The sequence below is a fragment of the Mauremys reevesii genome, linkage group 1, assembly GCF_016161935.1.
Source record: "Mauremys reevesii isolate NIE-2019 linkage group 1, ASM1616193v1, whole genome shotgun sequence".
Lineage (NCBI taxonomy): Eukaryota > Metazoa > Chordata > Testudines > Geoemydidae > Mauremys > Mauremys reevesii.
The window spans coordinates 284,202,686-284,230,432 of NC_052623.1; the positions used below are offsets into that span (position 1 = coordinate 284,202,686).

Below are 27,747 nucleotides of genomic sequence, written 5' to 3' on the forward strand. Positions count from 1 at the left end.
TTAAGTTCTCTTTGCAGGAAATGTTCCTACTTCTGTTCCTGCTAAATAGTCTGAGTATATGATAGTGCTGTGTTCGGTGCTCACTGTTTGGTACAGAGTGCAGTGTGTAAAGACTTTCTAGTGTGTTCCCAAAAGAGACTGTTTGTGCTTCAGGAGCACTTTTCTGAGCTTCAGGGATAAAATGTCTCTGGTAGGGATGATTTAGCAGTACCTGGAGAAGGGATAAACTCCATCAGAGGATGGCTAAATCACCACAACCTTCAGTTTGGTGGTAGAATTTGTAGTTCTGGAGTATTAAAAAATCATGAAGTAGTTAAAAATAATGGTTGTTACAACGTTTGGAGCACGCTTCTAGCAGCGTCTCAATGTACATTCCAGTATTGTTGTATTCAAGTTTATTTCCATAAGGGACCCTTTAGATTTCCCATGACTAAAGGAAATCAGAAATCTTCAGGTTCTGTTTAGATACTAACAATGTCATTAATGTAGGATGGTAGAGTTTAGAACCATGGGTGTCTGAGGCAAAGCATCTAAACTACAAAATAGTGGCAATTGAAAGATCATTACTCATACAGTGCTAAGAAGTACCTATACCAGTGTTCCTCTGTTGGGTATTCAGCATTACAGGGGGGGAGGGATAGCTCAGTGGTTTGAGCTAGCCTGTTAAAGCCAAGGTTCTGAATTCAATCCTTGAGGGGTCAGTTTGGGGATTGGTCCTGCTTCAAGCAGGGGGTTGGACTAAGAATTTTTTTTGAAATTTTTTTTTTGGGGGGGAAGGGATAGCACAGTGGTTTGAGCATTGACCACTAAACCCAGGGTTGTGAGTTCAATCCTCAAGGGGGCCACCTAGGGAGCTGGGGTAAAATTCTGTCTGGGGATTGGTCCTGCTTTGAGCAGGGGGTCAGACTAGATGACCTCCTGAGGTCCCTTCCAACCCTGATATTCTATGAGTCCATGATTATCTTAATTATTGCTGGTAATAAGGGCTATTCATACCCTAATCAAACTTTAATAATGTTAAAGTATTTTGTCAGTAATATTAATTTTACATACAACCCTTTTAGTGCTATGTTCAAGAAAAGGGGTAAAATAAGGATGGATGGATGTGTATAAAATAGCCATGATTGCATAAAGGCAATGTGTATATAATGTACATTAAATATTTGCTGATCATTTTTCAGACACAAACTTTACCCCATTATTGTCAATTTCTCTCTCCAACCAATCAAATAGTACTTCTTGGAAATAAATATAATTAGGCTTCTAAGGATTAGATTTTTATTGATAAATGTCAGTAAAATCGATTTCACTGTACACACACAATTTGATTGGAGAAAAAAAAATCCATTGACGAATAACAGAAATTGATGATAGGCAAAGTAAGAAGATGCTGCTTGAGAACTTATTAGAGTTTGGTTTAAGGACATTTACTCAGTATATTTTGATATATGATATTGACAATTTGTGTTTTAATGGTCACAATGCTTTAACTTTTTTAAATCAATGTCTATTGTCATTGAACAATTTTCTGCTCTGTTGTCTGAACCCCCAATAATTGCCCGCGACTGTGAAAACTGAAATTGATAAAAAAGCATAAACCCCATAATTTTGCACAACTGTGAAAATTTAAACAGATACAAATAGAAAAATGTTTAAAAACAAACATTATCTGTTGAAATGATTAAAAAAAATAATTCTGCCAAGTCTAAGTATAATTTAAATAATGATAGTAATATTGTATGTACTCAAATTAATGTTCTTTTTCCTTTAATTTCCCACTTTAAAAGTCTACCTTATGTTTGAACCATATGAATTTGGGTTGTTGTTTTATTTTTATAATACCTAAACATGTGCTAGATGTTTGTCAGACGTATAAGAAAATATATACCTGTCCCCAAAGAATTATACTCAAAACAGACAACATATCATGTAGATTACAGCCAAAAGAGTAGGGATTAGATGCACAAATTAATTATGTGCAAACACTTTCAAGAAACAGAAAGCTGACCTTTTACCTCTTGTTCTATCATAAAATATGTAGGTACTTTATTGTTGGGTGTTCAATAAAAACCCACACCCCAAACTATATCTATATAAAACGTTGATGTTTGCCCCTAGAAATGTTAATGGGAGTTTTTATTTTACTTTAATTTATAATTTATTTTATCTTAATGGGAGTTTTTATTTCTTTTGGATTATATGTTCATATGCTGATAAATAGATATTCAAAGAAAAGCAGATGATCTAAATTTGAAATTTCCATACAAAGGCTCATTATTGCTATTTTATTCTTTTAGTTCTTTTTGACTGAATATGTATGTGCATGAAGATTAAGAGTCTGACAGCATGGGAAGCTAAAATCCTCCCTTTCTCTCTTTTGGCTTAGCAGACCACCACACATTGAACTTTCTAATCAGACGACCAACCCTAACTTTCATGAGGCAGGATTGCCATTGGAAGGAGTGAAAGGTAATTCAACTTTGCTTTTTTTGGTCAGTGTTTATTGTGCAAAATTATACTAGTCTGGTTGCTAGAGTATGTATTACCTAATCAATGGCCATGTCTTTTATTTTTAACATCTATGGAATTGTATGCCTCACAAGAAGTGAAAGGACAGTGCATTGTCTGTTATGTTTGACTCGTCTTTAATCGTCCATCATATCAAAGTGATTCAACTCTTAGCAAAATACACACTTAGATCTGGAGCATACAGTGTGCCTGCTTGAAATATTTCACATTCTGAGTTTGTGGGTCACATGATGCATATGTGATTTGTGTATTTTCGATGTTTCCTTGTATGAAAAAAATGAAATGTTCTACTATTTTCACTCTTTCTGTTAAGGTATTTGTTAGTTATGTTAGGTTCTGTCTGAAAAAGTTCTATGTGTTCCTTAAAATTCAAAGATTTATCTCTAAATCTGCAGCAACTGCTGAGATAAAATTGTAGAAATGCTGACTTTCATTTCTTTGTCTGGCTTTCAGCATACTTCCTAACATTTGGTAGCTTTTCCTCATGTACCAGCCTCATTTTATAGCCCTGCTGTTATGTTCTTGAACTTTGTCATGACTATGATCCTAGGGCATCTGAACTGTCAGATATAAAAGTGGGAAGAGAGAAAGAAGCTATGAGAGTTGTAGAAGGCGAAAAGCTTAGTAATGTGCTGATGAATTTCCTTCCTGCAGATAGTTTTCACTTTGCCTTCATTGCTGTCACATTTCCTTAAATAATAGGAAGACTTTTCTACTAATGGGCAATGGAGGCTGTTTGCCTGATGAGAACTTGCAGAGGCAGCCTGCCATGCGCCTTTATCTTTTAAACTGAGGTGAAACAAGCTTGCCTGGCTGCAGATAAGCGGCTTAGAAGCAGTCCTATTCAGATGTACCTGTCACTAATTTATCTGGGTTTTTTTGTATTCATATATACTGTTCTATGTGCAGTGGAGCATTAAATTGCTTTCCACTGGGAGCAGGTCACATTCAGGGGTCGACAGAACCATGCTCCTGGATGAAGAATACTTGATTCATACAGGCTGTTTCTATCGAGATCTTGGCAGGTGAATTCTCTATCTAATTAGAGATTTTACACAGACTTTTTTACTGGAAAAGCTGATAACGTTTTAATATACTGTAGATAACCATTAAGAACCTTTTCAGCTGCACTGCATTTATGTATATTTTACAAAGCAAAATGAGCGGCTGCTGAATATTGGTATGTCTGGATTGACAAAGAAAATTAATCACATTCAGTTTGCTTTAGTGACACCCATTGTTGTGGTAATTGTGTAGTAAAGATAGATTACACTTCCAGTCAAATGGTAGCAAGCTTCCCATTTTATTTAATTTGTTCAATTTTGATAAATATTCTTTCATGCATCTTATTAGCTAAGTCAAACAAAAGAAATAGGACTTAGGCTCTTTTTAAAATATCAAACTGGAGACTAGCCTAAAATCTCCCTGAATCCCTCTTGCTGAACATGTTTCCTTCTGCATTTTGAGATATGTTCATTTCAGAAAGTCACAGTTTGCAAGAAGACAGTTGAAACTCATAACATCTCTGTGTTTGGAGTGGGTTTGGAATGTATTTACTCTTAGAGTACTCCTAATATTTGTGCAACATAATTTTTGTCAGTGTTGGGTATTGCTAAGAAGGGGTAGAAATGTGAAACTTCAAGCTATTGTCTTTGCTGTTGCTTCTCAACTGGTAAACTACACAAAATTAACAACAACAAAAAAGGCAAAGTGGTTAGTAAATTATAGCCATAAGAGTGATGTTTCTTGCATGGTGGCAGTTTTCAATGACATGTATCTTTGTTGAAAAAGAAATTTGTAATAGTATACAATGCTTGTTTTTTTTATTGAGAAGTGAGCATTATCTACTAAGATGCAGGGGCAAGCAAATTTATAATAATAGGAGATATAGCAATCTCTAGGTCATTGAGTCTAGCCCCCTGCCTTTACTGCAGGACCAAGTACTGATTTTTGCCCCAGATGGCCCTCTACAGGGACTGAACTCACAACCCTGGGTTTAAGGGAGCCGATACTCAAACCACTGAGCTATCCCTGTCCCCCCAGTGTAATTTCTTATGCTAGCACAAGAAAAGTTTAATATAAACTAAAAGGGTGATTTACCACTCCACTGACTGAAAATCATTTCTTTGGTTCTCTTTGGCAGGAATATTTTTGACATCCAATATAAAGCAATTGTCTTTTTTATGATATTAATGAATATGAGCGTATCACAAAACAACCTATTGGTTCAATCTTGCAGAACTCACAGTATTTAAACGAATCATCACATATTCACATATTACATATTCTACTCTGTAAATTGGACAGTGACCTCAAACCTTGTAAGCAGTGGTGCCAAATACAGTCTGTACATTTCACAAAATTTAATTGGAAAGGTAACACTTCCTGAAATATGTATATTCCTCCAAATTACATTCTCTTTAGTTAGAACCTGAGAGGTTTAATTACTGAACAGAAAATAACACAAAAGAAAATCCAATAGACCTTTCCTTTGAAGAAAGCAAAATATCCAGTGGGAAATCCACTCAAGTTTGCAGTGTAAATTACTGTCTTTCATGCATTTGGATTCAGTTGGTAACTAACAATGAATCTGTACTTTGTACCTATGAAATTAATATTCAGAATTTAAAAGCCAACTCATGAAATGAGTTACCTAAGTCATATGGTATTTTTCTGTTCTCTTATTGAAGAAACATACATTAGAATCAAGTTTCTGGTGGTCATGCATGTGTAAAATGAATTAAAAGCCATAAGCATTCTTGAGTACTTAATTTAAATTCAATTTTTGTGAACATCCCTATTCCAGAAAACTTCTTCATTTGAAAATTTGTGGAAAGTAAGCCGGAAATGGGTACAAACACAAAGTCCTGCCTTGAGTGGAGGGGACTAGATTAAGAGACCTCTCAAGGTCTCCTCCAGTCGTATGATTCTATGAAAGCAAATCCATTTAAAATGGATTCATTTTGAAGGAAAATGCTTCATTCAGTAGGAGTTTTAAACCTCTTGTTAAAAAAAAATCAAAACAAAACAAAATGAAGAGCGATTTAAACCAAAGTAAAAATCAACAAAATTGGCAACATCCTGTTTTGTTGTCATTTTCTTTTTGTTTCATTTGCAAGTTTTGGGGGGGGGGTTAAGAAAAGGGAACTGATGCTTTAAATTTAAAACTCCTACTGAATGTAGCACAAATCTCTGATGATCTCTCCTGTAATGAAATGTTTAAAAACATTTTCAGTTTTCTTCTTTGTGGAATGTTTTTGTCTTACTGGATTCCAGTAACCATACCTTGCATGCTGAAAAGCCTTTTCAGTATTCCATAATGTTATTGGTTACTCACTGCCATTCTCTTACATTTACAACTTCAGTTAAATGTGAAGTGATGGAATGGCCGGCCAATTAAAATACTACAGAGATAGAATATTTAAAAGGTCAAAGAAGTTCAGTGCTGTACTATAATAGAATATAATTATTCATTATCAGTTTGATATTTTAGTCTTTTGGCAAATAATTTAATAAGATGTGGAAAAGATAGACTATAAATCAACTGCCATAGCAAGAAAGGCATGACCAAATGGAATTCCCAAACTAAACAATTTGCAAATTCAGAGCTAACTTCTCCTCAGCTCTGGGTAGATAGAGATGTAGCTGGTGGAGGTCATAGTTATGATCATCCTTTTCCCCTTCATATTCCTACCTATTGAGGGAGCTCGTTCAGCAGCATCACATTTAAGAACCTTGGTATCACTTTTGACCAAACCTTTCCATGGAAGGCCACATGTCAGCTATTGGGTATGAGAATGTTTTGCAATTTGGACAAGCTTTGTCCTTTCTTCACCCATAATGGTTTTGCAAAAGCAACATGTTCTTGTGAACATACAATTTTGTATGTAATGTATTGTAATTTCCTTTTAGCAGGGTTTATAGAACAGGGTTTACAACAATTTATGGCTTGTTCAGAATTCAGAAGCATATTTGCCCACTTGTTTAAGCAGCCAGGATTGTACTATGCCTGTCCTGTATTCTTTACAATGACAGTCTGTAAAGCCTTACATGTTGTAAAGACTCTAGCCACATCCTAGTTCTACTCATGAAGCCCTGCCCTAACAAGTGTATCTGCTCAGTTACCATGAGCTCTTTAGGAGACATCTCATTATTGTGTCAGAGGAAGGGAAGTAATCAGGCCTTTGTTTTGGTGGACTGCAGAATGTTAAACCCATTCCCTCCTCACATCATACAGAACAACTTCCTACCATCCCGCTCCCACACCCCCATATGTGGCCAAATCAGCTTCTGCTGAACAAAACCAAACCTCTTTTTAGCATTCATGATTGTGAAAGCAGCCTCCTTCAAGTGACTAATACAATGCTGTTTTCCTGATTCAGCAGACAGAAACAGTAGTTTCAGTTGTGAAATTCCACACCCCATTCATCTCAGGGGATATGTAAACTCTGAAGGCTAGTAGCAAAAATGGTCAATATTTATTATTATAATAGTTATAGCTAAGATTTGTAGAAGAAGCTCATGGCTATTTTGGAACTCTGACCAGTGTTTGGTATTGAGTAGTTTATCACCATTCTGAATTTTCCAAAATATCTCCTTTTCCTACTTGCTATTTTTCCATTATAATTCTGATATTCCTTTAGATGTGGAAATGGCAGGTCTGTTTATTTGTTCAAAATTTTTAGAATGTACTTTTTGGTTTGAAATTTTTCATCGTTTTTAGAAGTTTGGGTATAGTAGCTGTTTTTCCAAACACTTTTGTGTGATTATATATGTTTACTGTTATTGTAAAACTGAAGACTTCACCTATAAGTGACTAACCTTTTATTTAAAAAAAAAAAGTTGACATAGTCATTGGTTAGAGGTGATGTTGTTATACCCACAAAGAGTTGGGTACTTTGATAATGTTATGTATTTACCACTGGAAGGAATATCACCTTAATGTTCAACAGTAATTCATTACAATTCCATAAAAAGCTAACTCTGGTGCTGTAATATTGGTGCTTCTCCAATTAGCTGCTTTCTTTATGGAATCAGCAGATACATTGTGCAGGTGCCATGTTAATGAAATAAAGAGTAAAGTGTTTGGCTGGATCAGAGTCTTGCTTTTCAGCACCTCGCAGGATCGAGGCCTTAAAACTTAAAAGCTATTGTCACATTAATAACCATACCAATATGAATATAAAAAATTCAGGGCCACATTCTCAGCCCTGCTTTCCCTTTGTGATACAGTGCAGCCATGCTGCTGGCTAACTGGCTGGTGAAGGATGATTCCAGAATGGAGAAAAGATAGGCATAGAGTTGCTATAATGCTGTGAACACCACTTGTAGCCAGGAGTAACTGGGGCAGAGGGGGAATGGAAAAATAGGATGTGGGCTGGAGTACCCATTTACTGGAATGGCCCCCTTGGCTATAACTAACCAGGAGTTGCTTAGAATAGCTTGCCCAAGACTTCTCTAACTGATGCTGAGAATGGAACTAATCCCTGGCATGTGGATGATGGGAGAAATTTGGCTTGAAGCCATTTTGCCCCTCCCCTTAAGCCCAGGATCAAGATCTGTGTGTGCTCAGAGTTCTGTCTGTGTTAAATTAAATGTAAAAACAACAACAACAACAACAACAAAAACCCTTTAAACACAGGCCAGTCATCTCATACATGTTATGATACATTTTCTAAAGCAGCCTCTAAAAAATGGCCCTGCAGAATTGTGCATGTACCTCATGGCATTTGTGCTTTCCTGTCAAGTCGTTATAAATACAATGATCAAATCCGAGTGTGTAAATGCCAACTGGTAAATGTGAAAACAGGCTTTTCAGGTGCATTTTTTTTAAGACCACCTTTGAAAATTTGCCCTTATGCTTGACTGAAAGTGGAGTATTCAGTCTCAAACAGCAACTTGTTTCATCATTTTGTTCATGAGCTGCCTGAAGCTGTTAGTGAACATGTGAATCCAGCCCAAGGTTAAAACTGGGGAAAATGCCTTTCCAGGAGCTCATTGATTATTAAATACTGGATATTCTCAATGCAAATACCACAGTGCAACACTCACAACAAGCTGACTGGGTATACATATTGGAAACAGTCACTGAAAATATGATACAGCAAATAGAGTTTGACTATTAATCAGCAACCTTCAGTGCTAAGAAATAAGACCTAAGCTAAGAGGGCTACAGGATATGCTGGAGGTACAAGCAAGCAACATGCAAATGTCACAACCCAGTCTTTCTTTTAGACAATAATGGTCCAGAAATTACCTTTAAAATGAAGAATTTAGTGGGAATTACCATGTACCTGCCCCTGAATTAACATAATTATGCTCTATCCTAAAATTAAGGTAAATAAATTTTTGGTAAATATTACATTTTAATAGAGGTTATAGTAATTCTGATATTATAGCTGTTCACTACATTAGAGATTTTCAAATAAAAAAAAATCCAGAATTATGGCATACCATAATAATACCATATCGGAGTGATAGATGAAAAATGGTGACTCTTCAGTGCTACAGAGTCATTATAAATGAGAGTAAACGCTTCCTCGTCTTTTATGTACAATCCAAAAAAGGGGACCCTCATTTAGAGTACTGAGACCACTAACGTCCAGAAATGCATACTTTGGACCAGGAGCTGGTCACATATTGTATGAAGTACAACTAGGGCAAACAGGAGCTGCACAGAAAGATTTTGAAGCTGTCTTTTGCAAAAATACAGATTAAAACAAAATTAAATGGAAAATTGCTTAGAGAGTGCAGTGTTAAGTAGGAGTACAGATTTACATTTTTTATCTGTACTTGCAACCGGAAAAAAATTGCTGGGAAGGAGGATGGAAAATAAAAGCTATTTTGACTTGTAACAGTTTGGAGCAGTGCTTTAGTAAAGCCACAGTTGTCCCTCTCATTTTTCAAACTTAGAAAGATGTAATCCATTGAACGTTATCTTTCAACTAACCAAATGCCTCACTATATCAAAGAGCTCAGAAGGAAATAACATTTTTAATCTGATCCTAGTCACTGAAAGGCTATTTCTCTATAAATTCTATGGATGATAAAGCAATTTTAGGCAGAGGTCTGTGAAAAGCAATTGACTAAAATACCATATATGCTAAATAATTTTCATCTTCTATCTATTCAGTTTTAGCTTTTTGTAGAGCTTTCATCATTTTGTGTATATTAATTAAAGTTCAGTAAGAAAAACAGAAGCAGAATTCTTTTGGACAATATCAGTTGTGTGGTATACTTGACTGAGAATATCTGACAATGTTTATGCAGTGTGCATCACGTGGTGATCTCTTTCATAATACTTCTTTCATTGTCTGACTGAAATGACTTTTTTCTCATTGTTTGCTGTCATCTACTTACTGAATTCCTATTCTTTTGTTGTTCTACCACAATAATGTCAACATACTTGCTCTTATAAGTCTTCACTTTAGAGTGTGGGCTTAGGAATGAAGGGCATTGCCTGATTATTATTTTTTTAAGAGCATGTATGTTTTTGTAGTTCATTGCTCAGATTTAAAGCACTACCATTAGTGGCTGCAAACATTTTTGTCTTCTATAGAAGTGCCTTCAGCTGGCTCTCAGATGCCGTCTACTACCCATAAACCATTGTACATGATCGTACAATGCCTCTTTAAAGCATCATGGGGATTGGAACATGTGATTCTGGGTCTCATCTAAGGGGGACACATTGTAACTGAATGCAAGGTAATAGTATGAAAATGCAGGAACCACTGATCTAAAACAAAATTAAGGTCTCTCCCTCTCCCCCTTCCCCCCCCCCCAAACATTGGATTGTCCCATAAAGGGAAAACTACATGAAGATATACAGTTACCACTGCAGAAATGTTTTACCCTGAGATGTCATGTGGCATATGGACTTCCAGGTCATTTGGGTACGTGCAATTATGAGGAGAGCTATTGAAAATTCAGGTACAATTGGGTTAGTTTGAAGGTGGAGAGAGTTAGGGACTGAAATCAAGATTTATTCACGGGGATTCTTGCATTTTTGCATTTTTGGCTATGGAGGGATTTCCTTCATAATGTTTTTGCCACTTTAGTCACATTAGCATCTGCTTGACCACTGTCACCCTTCCTTGAAGCCTTTGGATGAAATCTTACCTCCTTTGAAGTCACTGAGCATTTTGCTATTGACTTCATTGGGGCCAGGATTTGCTCCACTATCTTTATTCCCAGAATAACTCATTAGCTCCATGATATGCTAAATTATTTCTTTCTAGCAGAGTAAATGGGAATATTATCAAAGGTGAACTTCTGTATGACAGTCACACAGCTCAGAACAGTTGAGAGCTGAGCTACTGAAGAGGAAAAACAGATTCTTCTTCCCAAGTTCAAAAGAAATTCCAACTGTTTTGTCATACCAATATTCTATACTGACATTAAAATCTTTGAAACAGTTTCAATTTCATATCATCCAAGCACTAGTAAATAAAAAAAAAATAGGTGTGTATAATATATTCTAAATATGGACAAATTCTAGATTACTGTTTTTGTGACATAATTCACAATTTGAAATGATTGACATCCATTTTAAACTGTACAATCCTGATTCATCCACTTATTACTATACACCACAGTCATCAAAATTTAAGATTGAATTTTTAATATTTACTTTTTATAGGTAAAAAATTTTCAAGCAAAAATATTTTGAAGGGTTTTTGCATTTTTTGAAATGTTCACATTGGAAGACTTCAACATGTAATTCACAATGATCATACCATGATTCAACCCTTAACCTAAAAGAAAATTAGGTATCCTGTTCTTCTCAGTTGTATACGAAGGTTGGGATAATTGGATGGCTTATAGAATGTGGATGTTCTGTAATTATTATCAGTTACAATATATTGCCACATAGGAGAAAAAATCCTAACGTGAAGTCCATCATTAGAAGTTCTAAAAGCAAAAGCAACCTATTATCATGATCATACCAGAGGTACAGGGAACATTGGAACATGGTTGTCCAACTTTCAGCACAGCTATTATAGATACAGTAACATTAGGACTGGAAAGAAAAAAATATTAGAATGTCAATTATACACTGGTAACTGCTATTATTATTGTTACTCCTTTTGATCTGAGCATGTAGCCAAAAATTTGAAATCTAGTGGCTGTTCCAGATAGGAGGAGAAATTGGTTATAGGTGTTTCTTTCATGCAGTTTTGTTTATTTACAAAGAATGTACAATGTCCTGTTTGAATGCAGAAGGAATCCAATAGCAGAAAACAGCTTATTTTGCTGATAGCACCAAGAACATTCTTTGCAGTCTGCACCTTATCCAAAAACACCCCCAGAACTCTTTCCAGGTTTCATCCAGGGTTGGCCACTATGCTTTCAGCTGCTCTTTCTGGCACTCTCTCGCTCTCTCTCTCTTTTCCTTTTGTGTGTGTATCTGTTGTAACTTCCTCCCACACACACGTACCCAAAACAATACTCAGCAAAAGCTCCTGTGCAGGTTCATATCTCCTTTTGTCTTAAGTGGGGGTTTATGCTTACAGTTATGTTAACTGAAGGGTAAATTCAGAACTATGAACCTCAATGGAGTTTTAACTCAGCCCATAACTAGCTCTTAATGTCTTCCAACTCAGCTTTGCTCATTGTCCCGAAGAGACCCGAAAAGCTTACACCCAATAACTCATCCCAAACTAATTAAAAATGTATACAAGTTTAACTGTTCACATATGTACAGTGCCTTTCTGTCAAAATCTTTTTTACATCACCACCCAAAATAATTTTATTCCCACCGAAGCATCGTTGAGGCTTTTATCTTCCTGTTTTTCATTTCACTCAGCTTTTGAGGAACACCTATTGTTTCTGTAGAATTTGCTAGTGGAGGCAGACTCTGCCCATTTTCTTCTAATGGGGAATTCACCTTTGTAACTACTTTTTCAGCCTCAAATTCCAGAGCTACCTTTTCATTTTCCGGGGGTAGCCAAGCTGAAATTCTTTCTCTCTGAGATCCTCCCAAGTGGTCCTTATAAAATACTGTGGTGTTAGTCCTGGGATCCAGCTATATCCTGTACACCATTTAAATCATTTGGGTCAGTACTGTTTGGGTTCCCTCCCAAGATTGATCTAATTTATGGCTCTTACCCTTCTTTCTTTTTGGATGGTGTAACCAGATCAGATTCCTTCTTTTAAAAGTTTCCACGTATGACCTTCTATAAAACAGCTTTTTCATTTTATCAGAAGCTATTCTGAAATTTTCTCCAGCAATAGTGTACTTTCAGTATTGGATTGTAGGCTTTTTACATAGTCCAAATGGTTTAAATCCTTTTGTTCCTCTTCAGGAACAACAAACAACAGGTTTGCTTGGGTCCATAGCTCATGCCCAGACCTGAAGAGTGCTGGGGTACACTTTGTAATGTCATTGACTGCTGTTATATAAACCATCAAAAGGAATGGGATATGCTGAGTCCAGTCCCTTTGTTGTTTGTACAATGGTAGCCAGCAGAAGCCCCAAAGTCCTACTGACCCTTTCCACCATCTCATCTGGGTTTTCTGGGATGGTGGGAGTTTTGTGAATGCCTAGAATCTCACAAGCCTGTTGAAACACTTTGGATTCAAAATGTCACCCTTGATCTGTTTGTAACTCACCTGGGACACCAAATCTGGTGAAAAATTTGTTTACTAGGACTAGTGTGACCAGATGTCCCGATTTTATAGGGACAGTCCTGATTTTTGGGTCTTTTTCTTATATAAGCACCTATTACCCCCCACCCCATCCCGATTTTTCACACTTGCTGTCTGGTCACCCTAACTAGGACCCCTGCTACTGCCACAGCTTTTTGATTTCTTACTGAGTAAGCTCAGGCTATTTCATGAAGTAGTTTATGGCTAGCAGCAAGTATTGACTACCCTGACAGCCTCTGTCTCAAGAACCTCAATGGCAAAGTGCTCCATTGGCGGCCCCACAAGATGTTTCTGCAAAGGGGCTCTCCCAGTTTTAGGGGGTGCCCTTTTTTGACACAAGCATCAGAGTTCGCAACTGCATTTCTCATTTTTACTATTTGCTGTTTGTCTGATCAAAAGAGCTTTAGCAGCTAAGATTCCCTCAAAACCTTGGGTCTCAAAACAGGTTTCAACCACTCCCCATCTTCCTCATGCTGAAAAGCTACCACAGCATGTAACTGTTACAATGGTTTCTGCCCCTGAGGGTAGGACAATTCATTCACTGAAAACCAATTGCCTAAAACCACTTAAAAGAAATTTAAAAGAAATTTCCACAGACTGAATTTGTAAGACACCTTTCTGTCATTGATTACACAATTATTAGCCATAATAAAATAAAAGCAAATTATTAGCTCATCCACTATTTGAGCTACCCAGACTTACTGCTTGAATTCCAGTGGTCCAGTTCTCAGATGGGTGACCTTTCCCCAATCACTGTCTCCATTTGAGACCATTTACATGGTTCAGTTTTGGATCCCCAGTTCCCTAGCATTTTTAGTGTGTCTGGCTAATAATTGTTATGTTTGAGCTTGTGTCAGCTATCCCTATCCACCTTACAGAGCCCATTATGCACTCAGTAGCCAGACTCACATTATTGTTATTCAATTGCTCAGTTCTAAACAAAAATGATGGAACTGATCCTTGCACATCCACTATACTTTGCCCCATCTGCTTGGTGTTCCCCCATTTCCTGAACTAGGGGAGAGGCTCTCACTAGCCATTTGTGACAGTCTGTCTTGTCCTGTCTTCAATTATTAACAATGTGTTTTGTGACCACCATTTGTCCCAGTACCAGCATTTAACTGTTTCCTTTAATTGGTACATTTATTGCCAATATCCCTTGTTTTACAAACCAAATTTGCCATTTGTTTTAATTACTCAGTACAGTCATGAACCAGTTTAGAATCACATATTTCATCATACATACTAGACATAGAGCTGTGCTTAGAGGACTCATGGTAATCTACTTCCATCTTCCTCACTAGCATCTGCTTCCTCTTCTGGTGAACTGCTGCAAGAAAATGTGGCAAATTCCACAGCTTCTCAGTGTGTCTGTGGCCTTTTTTCACTGATCTTGATCTGAAAGTCCAAGTCCAGCTGTGCATCTATAAATTGATCTATTGGCAGTCTATTCTGGAAGGCTTTGGTGGTATCTGGGTATGCCAGAATCACAAGTCTCCACAAGATTTCTGACAGTTCAGGTGGAGTTTCTTCTTTCCCACTCCTTCTTGCTCTTAGCTGTCCTGGCCAGCTCAGATTGATAGCTAGAACCAAACCACATATCAAGAGTTTGTACCAGGTCTGGAAACTGTCTCTTTTCTGGAGGTAGTTTCTGAGGCCCCATCAGAACCAGGCCATCCAAGTTGACTGCTAGAATCCCCCCTTTATGTCACTCTTCCCAGTAATATATTTCAGCTATAATGTTTAGCTGAGTCAAATAAGCCTCCTGGGAAGGTTTTTTCCCCTCAAAGCTGGGACAGACTAACTTCTCCCCACTAGGCCTCTGTGGGTTACATACCGGGGTAGAAAACTGTTGTAAATCTCCAGTCTTACCCAAGTCCTCTGGCTGGCTCAATTCATCCTCCAGGTGGCTGCCTTCCATTGTGATTTATGACTCTTTGATTTCCTCCTGGAGTTGAATTTTCAGCTTTTTAAATCGTTGTTGCAGCTCATCTCTGTTAGCAAGTTCCAAATTGGCTAAAGGTGCCTGGTCTCCACTATTGCATGAGAAAACCTCTGGTCTATGGCAGTCAAGCTGTTAGTCACCTCATCGGTCTATCTTGCTGTTCCAGCCTGGGAGTTTCACAGCTGGGCTTCCCAACCTGTTTGGACACTTTGTAGTTGCTCCAGCAGAGATTTGACTCCTTCCTTCATCTCAACTCTCATTCCTTTCTGTGAATCCTCCAGATGCTGCTTTAGTTTCTTTTGTGAAGCCTCCGGGTCTTGTTTTAAATTATTTTGTGAAACCCCCAGCTCCACTTTTAAGTCTTTTTACAATTCCTTTTGATCATCTTTGATTTCTGCAAGAATTGACATCATTTGCTCCATCTTGATTAAATAGCTCACAATTCCTCACCTTGAAAACCCCAGAGATCATCCTTTCTCAAATTTACAACCCTCTGCCTCATTAACTGTTCAACCAATGTCCTGTGGAACAGTTTTCAGTTATGTAATTAAAGACTGTATCAGAAAGCATATACACAAGAAAGCATGAGGCAGATGGCATGTTAACATTCAGCCTAAATTGTTAAAGTTTGGCAAAGTTATAAGCAAATGGAGTCAGGGCTTATAATGGAAGGTGTTAGGCTACCTTAAGTACAGGTTTCACTACCAGTTCCTCCCATAATAACCATCTCTATGTGCTTGATGTATGAGCAATAAGGTGAAAGAAAAGAACGTACGCTGAATATTAGTGCAAAAGCATTAACACTGAAGTTGGGTAAATTGTGCAAGATTCCCATGATACAAAGTTCATGAGCCCTATCACTTAGCCTATTTAAAACTAGATTGGTCAAAACATCTGAATACACTGTAGGGAACAATCCTGTACTGGATTGACCTGGGGACCTGTTAGGTCCTCTCCGACTCTAATTCCTGTGAGACCACATGAGTAATGGTTAGATTATTTCCCTCATTTACTCATAGGACAAAGAAATGTCAGGAATGTGAGTGCACTTTGAAGTGAGTGATACAAAACTTTAGGACTGTGTGAAACTGTAGAATTTTGCTTTTGTGCAAGTTTCATGAAAAATCTGCCATTTTTGTACAAAATTTTTCTCCCAACTCATCTGCGTACAGATTTTGGGAGCTGGCATTTACTGACTATTTCTGTTATAGTGTCATATGTAAGTAATTACATTGTAGATATTAATGAAAGTAAAAGACAGTTTTATCTATTTTGCACACTTTCTTCATAATCAGATTACTAAATTGTATATGGTAAGGTCAAGGGTTTGGTCTTGCTTTTTGTACAGGTCAGGCCTGTCTGTCCCTCTGTACTTTGTATAGTACCCAGCACAATAGGGCCCCAATCCTAGGTTACCAGCACAATGCAAATAATAATAATTAATAACAGGATTAATGTACTTTGTCCATGGCTGTTGTGTCCAAGCAATGGATACACAGAAGAATTAAAATTGTTTGGGTCTCATCTGCGTCCTTTTATTCATTTTATGAGCCAGCTTTTCAAAAGAACACAGCATCCACCAGGTCCTTTAGGCACTTACTGAATTGGCCAGATTTGTGCTCAGCACAGATAATTTCCCATTGATTTCACCTGTGAAAATCTGGTGCCTAAAATGAAACAGCCAAAGTGGCTAAATGAGAAATGAGCTTCTTTGAAAGTCTGGCCTCCATTGTGGATGCTGAACACTCCTGAAAATTTGACCCTTAATATACTTTAAATAAAAAAAAAGTTTTCAATATTCAGCTTTAATTTATGCGCCCATTCCCCACCCCATTTGCTTTTTTAAAGACATAGTCTGCAGTGTGTTTTAGAAAAGTTTTTTCCTTTCCTTGGCCAATTGTAGGATATGCTCAGCCTTTACTTGCGTAACTGGATATATTGCATATATGCTTGTAATTTTTATGTATGGTAGGATATGAATTTCAGCTCACTTAGGTGGCAGAAAAAAGCATGTGATGAGGAAGATTCTATCTGTTTCAAATTATACGGACATTCAAGATGGGCCTCTTATGAAGGCAAGAAAATGTTTTGAAATGTACCTAGTTTCAGAATACTGTAATCTCAAAACACATTATCAATTCTTTTCAGAACAGAGCTTCTCAAGTGACTGGAAATCAATTTAAAATGGAAACAAATCCAGTTATTGCAGTTTCCCCTGGTTTTCCACAAATTACCAAACCCATGGAGTTTATTTTCTATCTACCTGACAGAAATGTGCATTTAGTAAACACTTTTTCACTTGTGACCACTGCAAGTAATTATCAGACTGAGGTAGCAGATTCTTTTTGTACAGATAAGAACATACTCAGGGAGTAATGTATCATGATGTATACAAAACCTCCAATATTTATATTTTGAAATTGCAGATAATATCATTCTTGGCTATCTAGGTTGTATATACCTTGGTAGCAGCCTTGCATACCAAATATATGTCCCTCATCTCTATTGTCCATTAGTATATGGTCACTTACATACACTGTACAGTTTACAGAGATGATTAAATACAAACCTGGAAGAAAAAGGTCAAAGAATGAACTGCAAAGAAAAAATGAAACCTTATGTAAGATATAAAATTTTAAAAATCCATTTGCTCTTATGAGTTTTGCATAAAAACGTAAACAGTATTAAGAATCATTCACTTCATTTGTATGCAAACACTATACTATGTACTGGTTTCAACCCACTCAAATATATCGTTTTACCGTATCTGTCATCATCACTGATATCATTGTGCACTCCTCCAGGGAGTAATTTACAGTACAGGCATTGCAAATATCTATCTGGATTACTAAAATTAGCAAGTGTTTCTGACATAAAACATACTGTTTAACAATGCAAAATGCCACAAGGAATAATCCAAACAATACAAGTGTCTGCATTACACTAATGCGTGTATAACGTGAACTACTAATACATTTTAATCCTTGCATTAATTATTTTGGTAATGAAGAACATTTTGTAATATAATAAAGAAACACTTCCTCTCTCTGTCAATGTAACAATAAAGGATAATCGTGTCCTTTTGTCCTTCCATTCTGCATGTCAATTGCCTGTTGAAATGGAATAATAAGCAAATATGCTGGACAAGGTGTCAGCACTGTTTAGTGATTTGGATGATACCGTAAACTAGAACTCCATATTTTGCTTTAATGTGGACACCGCAGTTGAAGGACTTGTGCATTGCACAGCTGCCTGTGGCTTAAACAAATGGTTGAGACTTCATTAATTATTAACAAAATCTTATTAAAACTGGTCATTTTAACTGATTCACCTGCATTCATCCCCTGGGTGTTTCTCAGCACATAATGTGTCCAGTGTGATGATTCATCAATTGGCCATCAAAGCCCTAACTATGAGACAGAAGACACCTGGGAATATGCCTTCCTCCCACCCACAAGTAACAATATTCCACCAATAACTAATGTCTTCCATTCTTCTTTCTTTGTGTGAAAAATTTGAGTTCTGATGAGAAATGCCTGAAACTGTGTTCCCATGTCTCAGCCCTAACTGAAGATCTCAACCAAAGCATGTCCAGCCCTGGGATCAGAACAGGGATCAATAGAGAGCCCCTGCTAATGCACTGCTGATACGCTGCATTGTTGGCTACAGAAGCACCAGTGATTGGCTTGGACACTCTCCTCCTATTGTCAGACAGCGACTGGGGAAAGTCACCCCAACTAGCCTAGGAAGAGCAGCAAAATATTACAGCAATAGATGAAGGGTCTGAAGTTGGCTGTGATAACCAGGGTCGGTCTTCCCTGGCCAGTTCTTGCTGGTGAATTCGGAGTGGGTATTTGCTTTCTATAATAAATGGATTGAACTGTAAAAAATAATGAAAATAAAATCAATGGGTATTGTTTGCATAGTCTGTCAATATTTCTAGCCAGCTAGCAGAAGCATGTATCGTTTTTAACAATTTCAAACGTACGCAAACATACTGTATCCGTTTAAATTTGATATTCCACCCACTGAAGCTCTCACTCTATAATGTTTTTATATTATTGATTGGCTTACAATGAATAGTATAAAAAAGTGAGTGACAGCTTACCGGTAGAAAAATGTGTCACTCCTTCTATTTTGTTGTTCAGGTTTTTTAAAAAAGATTTTAATGCCAGATTTATACAAACAGAGATTACATAGTGAATATATATTAAATTAATAAATAATTTCAAAGTTAGAGAGTGATATGGTGGCAAACTGCAAAATATGGAATACAAACATTGTTTTAACTTTAGATTAATTATGCACCAGTAAAATGCATTCATGTTTACTCCAATAAATCATGTTGCTTATTATACAATAACTCTGGTTGTTTCTGAGGTGCAATTGTATTTTCATATTTTCCCAACTGATACATGTGTGTAGTACATCGTATCAGTGTTCAATGTGGAACAAATCCTATAGTTCATATTTGGGGCTTACTCAAGCCAAAGACCACATAATGGTCCATTAAGTACAATAGTTATCAAATATTGTGTGGTACATACATTGATATTAATGAGTTGCACAAGAGAATGTTGTCTCAGTGTGTGGTAAAGTAAACAATAACTTTCCACTGTGATGGATGCCGATGCTATAATTCACTTTCTGGGTGTCAGTTGTTACTAAGAGCAGCCTCATGGTGTTTTTTGTTTGTTTGTTTGTTTGCCTGGTCTCTTTCAGACATTTCACTGAGTTCTCATGGTCTGTGGTTCTCTTCTGCTTAGGGCATAGTTCTCTGTTTTGCTGTTTCAGACTGTTCCTTGTTAAGGAGCTGGATAAACAATCCTACTGCATAGTCACAGAAGTACAACTGCAGCAAATGGGGCTTGTTAGCATAACGCAGATTTATAACTTAAGTGGCCAGTACCATGGGCAGTTGTGATCTTTGCTGAACACTAATGTGCTGACTTAGATGTGTTTATAGCTTCTGGTCTCCCAGTATTGGAATTTAGTTTTATTACAATCATATAATCTATGTTCATGACTATTTCTTTCAAGTTGCATGGAGATGACCAGGAATTTTAATTATTCATGCCCCTCAAATGTGCTGTTCTAGATACTAAAACCATTTTTATTGGGTTGGTGTTCAGGTTTTGTGGGGTTCCTATCTGGGAGAAAACATGGGAAGAGTGTATTCACTGAGGGTTTGTATTCACTGAAGGTTATTTCTCCCCCAATTTGCATACCTACCACTTCTGCTGTAGAATTGTGGCCTTCTGAAATCATTTTCAGACTGTGACAGCTGCACTCCCCCTACTCACCCTCTTACTTGTTTGTGCAGCTTCTGAGTCTTTGTTGTCTCCCTTGCACAGATCAGGGAGCGAAGAAGGGGTGCTGACGTGCAACTTTCCAAACATTGCAAATGTCTAACTGGGTGCAAATCACAAAAGGGCACTTTTGGCACTGATATCCTGTGTCATGCCCAAGCAACTCAGAAAGCATCACCAGTCTGAAAATCCTTTAGATGACAAAATGATATACTCCATCAACAGTGGTGAAATAACCTCCCCTTCTCCTTCCACATCTGTCCTTCCAGATTTTCCCCTTAATGTACCAATATCACATTTGTCTTCTCTAAATTAAGTTTCAGACACTGTCCTCCCTTCCATGTCCCAGTCTTAGCAATGCTTTGGTACAGCAAAGACAACTCTTAAAAAGGAGAGCTGTGTTTCATTTACATACCTAATGAGGCTACAGTCTACTTAATATTTCTCTCCCATGCCTAGATGCACATGCCTAGGTGCACAACATACATACTGAAGATCAAGGGAGTCAAAACAGATGTGTGTTTGTGTTTTGTTTTCGCATCAAAATCAACTCAGAACCACATTCTGAAGAAATACAATGGGCTCATTTTGGTAATCTTCGCTCATGTTGGTGAGCACTCACATGTGTAGTCCCTTGTAATCGGTGATGAATGTGTCACACTCTTGATTGAATACCTCCGTTATTTACATTAAGATTGGCTATCCAACCCTCTACGCAAATGCTGTCACTTATTATCATGCTTCGTCCCTTAGATCAAAGAGAGCACTTGTGTGAGTAAGTGCTCACCAATGTGTGTAGAGGATTGCACAATCAACCCTTATATAAATGCTGGAGACATACAATGGAACATTATTTTAAAACGTTGTTCTTGAAGTAGTAGATGGACATGGAGGCACCCTTTACTAGAAGGGCCTCTGAATTTTATTGGCAGTGTTCCAGTTGAGAAGATTCTGTGTGCTGCAATCCAGCGTTACAGACCACAACTTCCATGATGATTTGGGGGAAAAAGTGAGAAACCTCCTCTTCCAGGGAGTGTAGGGAAAGCAGGAGTGGGCTCCATTTTGCGGGGAGGAGCCAGATTGCTGCTGTGGAGCTCTGTCCATACCAGGATCTGCTGCTAGGAAGCCAGAAGTTGCTGCTGAGAGCCTGCAGAGGCTTTGATTGAGCAGGGAGCCTCAGAGGCTCTTGGTGGCTTCACTGGAGCCAGGGTGGAGACTGTTGCTGTGCCTAGAGCTGACTGAGGTGGGCCTGCAATGAGGGAACTGAGAGTAACCCCCCCACACTCTGGTTTGGGAAAGTACTTGCAAAGAAAGGGGCACAGTAGAGAGTCTAAGCCAGCTCCAATCTTGAGAAGGGTTGTTCAGCTTGTTACCTTGGCTGGACTGACACATGGGACCCAACAGAGTGCTGTCTCCATCTTCAGATCTTCAAGCGCGCCCACATAAGCAAGTGTGTAGCACTCTGAAACCTAGACTCCAGGGTAGGATAAATGGTAGCAGTGTAAATGCCAGTTAGATAAGTTTCATTTATCACTGTATCCTGTATTTGTTAATTGATTTTATTCAACTGCCCTGTGGATTTAAATTAGTAGTGACATTTAATCTTAGTCTGGTATACCCTTTTTTCTTTAAATTGTTCAGTAAAGGTCTGTTAACTGTTATATAAGTATATTGAATGTATATTATTTATAATTGGTATTTTTGAGTTACACCCATGCCACCGATTATTAGTTATTTGTAATTATTATTATTATTTTATTATTATTAGAATACATTTATTCCTGAAGGTTCCCGAGGCACACCACTGAGTTTGTACAGGGAACAGCCAGGTGAAGGCACCACCAATTTTAAATTCCTTTAAAGGGACTGCAGCAGAGGGGTGGATAGAGGATACCCACCTATCAACATCATCACTAGGATACTCAGAATCTCCTTTAATGTCAACAACAGGGGTAGGCAACCTATGGCACGCGTGCCAAAGTTGGCACACAAGCTGATTTTCAGTGGCACACTCACTGCCTGGTTCCCGGCCACCGGTCCGGGGGGCTCTGCATTTTAATTTAATTTTAAATGAAGCTTCTTAAACATTTTAAAAACCTTATTTACTTTACATACAACAATAGTTTATTTATATACTGTAGACTTATAGAAAGAGACCTTCTAAAAATGTTAAAAAGTATTACTTGCATGCAAAACCTTAAATTAGAGTGAATAAATGAAGACTCGGCACACCACTTCTGAAAGGTTGCCGATCTCTGGTCAACAACATCAGGTGCCCAGGCACACAGGTGAGTGTTGCCTGCTGCCGAGTAACCCAGGGAGGAAAGGGGGGTTAAATACTCGTGATTTGTCAGTCGGATGTCATCTATGCATTTCATATTGCATTCAAGCGTTTCTAATCTATTATAGGTTTACTTTTTTAATTCCTTATATTTTCTCTGTATGAGTTTTAGTCACTGCTTAAAAGGAAAACCAGTTAAGTTGTAGACCTCATCCCATTATTGATGTCAAGAAATAGATACTGTTAATTTTAGGTGATAACATTAACTGGTGATGACATCCGGACTGCATTACAGCCTTGGTTGAAAATGAAGAAATGTCATTTATGAGAATGATGAAACATAAGTATGCAGTTTAATCCAGGTGGATAAGATGACACTTTTGTTATATAAAGTATGCAAGCCTACACTGCATTTTAGACTCAAACCAGAAGTGAGTTTTCTCTAGTAATTTTCATGTCTAGCAACTTTCATAAAGAACATTATTCATTTCTGAAAAGATTCAGCAAAGATACCAGACAAAACAATAAAAAAGCCAAACAATATTCCATCAATGTAAGTTTTTGAAGTTACAGATTAAAAACTACAGCAGAATGTCAATACTTCTCACTTAATTAATTTGCATAATCAATAATTTTCACTAAAGCTCTGTCCTCCTCACCCAAAGTCTTAGTAAAGATTTAATAGTGAAGTGCATTTCCCCAAATGAAAATTGTTTGAAATTTTTGGCAAACCAAAAAGTTGAAAAAAAGTCATTTCAATTTTGAGTTTAAAAAACTACACTCAACTTTGTATTTTAAATTTTAACTGTACTGAAATGCTAAGGCCTGGTGTACACTAGGACTTTAATTCAAATTTAGCAGCGTTAATTCGAATTAACCGTGCACCTGTCCACACCACAAAGCTATTTAATTCGACATAGAGGGCTCTTTAGTTCGACTTCTGTACTCCTCCCCGACGAGGCGAGTAGTGCTAAATTCGACATGGCTATGTCGAATTAGGCTGGGTGTGGATGCAAATCGACCTTTGTAGCTCCGGGAGCTATCCCACAGTGCACCAATCTGTTGACACTCTGGACAGCAGTCCGAGCTTGGATGCTCTGACCAGCCACACAGGAAATGCCCCGGGAAAATTTGAATTCCTTTTCCTGTCTGGCCAGTTTGAATCTCATTTCCTGTGTGGATGTCATGGCGAGCTCAGCAGCACTGGCAACGATGCAGAGCTCTCCAGCAGAGGAGTCCAGGGAATCTCAGAGTAGAAAGAGGGCCCCAGCATGGACTGACCAGGAAGTCTTGGATCTCATTGCTGTGTGGGGCGATGAGTCTGTGCTTTCGGAGCTGTGCTCCAACAAACGGAATGCAAAGACCTACGAGAAGGTCTCCAAAGCCATGGCACTCAGAGGATACAACCGGGATACAACGCAGTGCCGCGTGAAAGTCAAGGAGCTGAGACAAGGCTACCAAAAAATCAAAGCGGCAAACGGACGCTCCGGAGCCCAGCCCCAGACATGCCGGTTCTACGAGGCACTGCATGCCATTCTCGGTGGGTCTGCCACCACTGCCCCACCAGTGTGCGTGGACTCCGACGATGGGATAGTGTCGACGGCCAGTTCCTCGGCGATGTTCGCAGACGGGGAAGATGAGGAAGGAGATGGGGGGGGGCAGTTGACAGCGCTTACAACGCTGATTTTCCAGACAGCCAGGATCTCTTCTTCACCCTCACTGAGATCCCCTACCAACCTTCCCCAGCCGTTACCCCGGACCCTGAATCAGGGGAAGGATCAGTCTGTAAGTGCTTTAAACATGTTAACATTTATTTTTAATGGAGCAGGAATAGTTACTAGTTGAAAAGAAGGTCAATATATATGGGGATAGAACAGAAATCCTCTTGGGAGATCTCTGAGAAGCTCTCCTGGAGGTAATCGAAAAGCCTCTGCATGAGGTTCCTGGGGAGAGCTGCCTTATTGGGTGCTCCGAAGTAGCACACTTTTCCGTGCCAGGCTTTCAACTGGTATTCCGGGACCATTGCCTCAACGAGCATGGCAGCATAGGCCCCTGGTTTGTGCTCGCTTTCACGCAGCATGCGCTCTCTATCTCTTTCTGTGACCCTCCTCAGGGTGATCTTGCTCAGAGACTCCTGCATTTAATTAGAGTAATTTGTTTACTATTAGTATTGGGAGTGCTTCACTGTTCCTTTGCATAACAAGAAGCGTCACTTTAGAGCCACGTGGTGGAGGCTGCAGAGTGGCAGCATACAGGGATCTTTCCCAGGGAACAGACACGAGGGGGTGCAACAGGGGCAGAGTTTATGCTTTCAGGATTGCCTGTAGCAAGAGGACAGTGGTATACATTGACTTTTAAGCAGCCAAAAGTCTTTGGCTTACCATGCCTGGCTGCTCCACGGATTCTGCTGTCCTGCCCCGCTTGTCTGATCTCCAGTGCAATCCCCCAGGCAATGAAAGCGAATTCCAAAAATTCGAACTTTCCCTGAGTGAGTGCGCATGAGATAGGTGCTGTCCATGGTCTGGTTCACAGAGACTGACTAGACTATATTTCTTCTTTGCAAAAATGTATCTTTGTAAGGAATTCACTCCCTTTTTCCCATCACACAGCTGCAACTGTATCCCGATCTGCTCCAGCATGCCCCTCACAGAGGCTGGCGCAGATTAGGCGGCGCAAGAAAAAGACACGGGACGAGATGTTCGCTGAACTTATGGGCTGCTCCCGAGCCGAGGCGGCCCAGCAGAGCCAGTGGAGGGAGAACCTCTCTCAGCAGCAGCACTCACACAGCAAACAGGAGGACAGATGGCGTCTGGAGGACCAGCAGGCGACTCAAATGCTGCTTGGGCTAATGAGGGAGCAAACGGACACGCTCAGGCGCCTTGTGGATGTTCTGCAGGACCGCAGGCAGGAGGACAGAGCCCCCCTGCAGTGTATCTGCAACCGCCCTCCCCCGCCACAAAGTCCAATACCCCCCTCACCCAAAATAACAAGAAGGAGGTGCGCCAAGGGCCGAGTGCTCAAGTACCAAAAAACTCTCATTCACTAAATTTTGAGAAGTCCTTCCCTTTCTGGGTCACCCAAGGCCAAATCCCAGTTTCATCCCCTAACTGTGTAGTTGATTATTAAAAATAGTTTGCTGTTCATTACTGTTTCCGTCAAGTTTCTTTACAGAAGACTTTGTGTGAAGGGGGGGGAGGGGTTTGGTAATTGCATAGGACAGTAACCATTACCAGGGTACAGACACGGGGGCAGGATCTACAGCAGGTCACACACACAGTGCAGTCACTAGGCACCCTGGTCAGTCTGGGAGGTGTTTTTCATGTTCTGTGCATAGGCGGCAGGTGCCCTGCTCCAGCTATATTTGGAGCTGGGTCTCTCCCCCGGCCCTGCCTGGATCGGGCCCTGGCCCCCACGGGTCTCCCCCCGCCCCACCGTGCTGCTTCCCTGCCTGACAGTAGAGCGGCTCCCCGCAGAAATGCTGTCTGCTGCCCCAGGGTCCTAGCGCCTGCCATCCACAAATGGCAAGGCAGGCTGCCCTTACCCTGCCCTTCCACCATAGCCCTGAGCCTCTCCAATGCCCCAAACTCTCAGCCCCAGCCAGAGCCCTCTTCCCCCTACACCTCCTCCCGCTTCCCACACACCCCTCACCCCTTCCTACGCCCCCACCCCCAGCCCAGAGCCTGCACCCCTCACACCTTCCTGCACACCCACCTGTAACCGTCCTCCACCCAGTCCTCCCCCGCCACAAGGCCACATAGCCCCCGCACACAGAGTCCCAAAAAGGAGGGATGGCAGGCTCCGTTGAAACAACCAGTCCGGCACTGCAGACCGCTCTAGGAGCAGGAGCCTGTCATTCCTCGAGTGTAGAAGCGGTCTGTACATCACTGCACACCCTACCCACCACAGTCTGCATCCCTGTTTCAACCCTTTAACACGAATTCATTAGTAAAGAAAACATCGTTAATTAACAATATTCCATTAACTTTATTTTTAAACGTGTGTTGGAAGGGGGGAAACGTGGTGAACGGGGTATGTAACTGCAAAAGAAAGTCAACAGTAACTGAAACAGGGACAGGTTCAGCTTCTCTGTAAAGAAACTGAACAGTCACAGGTTATCCTGCAACCTGAGGAATCTATCTTTCAAAGCCTCTCGGATGCACAGCGCTTCCCGCTGGGCTCTTCTAATTGCACGGGTGTCTAGCTGAGCGTAATCAGCAGCCAGGCGATTTGCCTCAACCTCCCATCCTGCCATAAAGGTCTCCCCCTTGCTCTCACAGAGATTGTGGAGCACACAACAAGCTGCAATAACAATGGGGATATTGGTTTCGCTGAGATCTGAGCGAGTTAGTAAGCTCCTCCATCTCCCCTTGAGACGTCCGAAAGCACACTCCACCACCATTCTGCACTTGCTCAACCGGTAGAGTTCCTTCTCACTGTCCAAGGCGCCTGTATAGGGCTTCATGAGCTAGGGCATTAGCGGGTAGGCTGGGTCCCCGAGGATCACTGTAGGCATCTGCACATCCCCAACAGTTATTTTGTGGTCCGGGAAGAAACTACCTTCCTGCAGGCGTCTAAACAGACCAAAGTTTCTGAACACACACGCGTCATGAACCTTTCCCGGCCACCCGACGTTGATGTTGGTAAAGCGTCCCCTATGGTCCACCAGTGCTTGCAGCACCATTGAAAAGTAGCCCTTTTGGTTTATATACTGGCTGGCCTGATGGGCCGGTCCCAGGATAGGGATGTGAGTTCCATCTATAGCCCCACCGCAGTTTGGGAATCCCATCACGGTGAAGCCATCTATGACGACCTGGACGTTTCCCAGGGTCACTACCTTTGAGAGCAGGAGCTCAACGATTGCATGGGCTACTTGCATCACAGCAAGCCCCACGGTATATTTGCCCATGCCAAAGTGGTTTGCTACTGACCGGTAGCTGTCTGGCGTGGCAAGTTTCCAGAGGGCTTTGGCCACTCGCTTCTGCACAGTCAGGGCTGCTCGCTTCCGGGTGTTCTTGCGCTTCAGGGCAGGGGACAGC

At 39.8% G+C, this 27,747-nt stretch overlaps 1 protein-coding gene across 1 annotated transcript in view; it reads left to right on the forward strand.

The window, feature by feature from the left end:
* MGAT4C (MGAT4 family member C) overlaps positions 1 to 27,747 on the forward strand; it is a 566,296-nt gene that overhangs the window by 267,049 nt on the left and 271,500 nt on the right. The window contains exon 3 of the mRNA XM_039520682.1: positions 2,387 to 2,469. The gene's annotated coding sequence lies outside the window, so the exon portion shown is untranslated. The remainder of the gene's footprint in view (positions 1 to 2,386; positions 2,470 to 27,747) is intronic.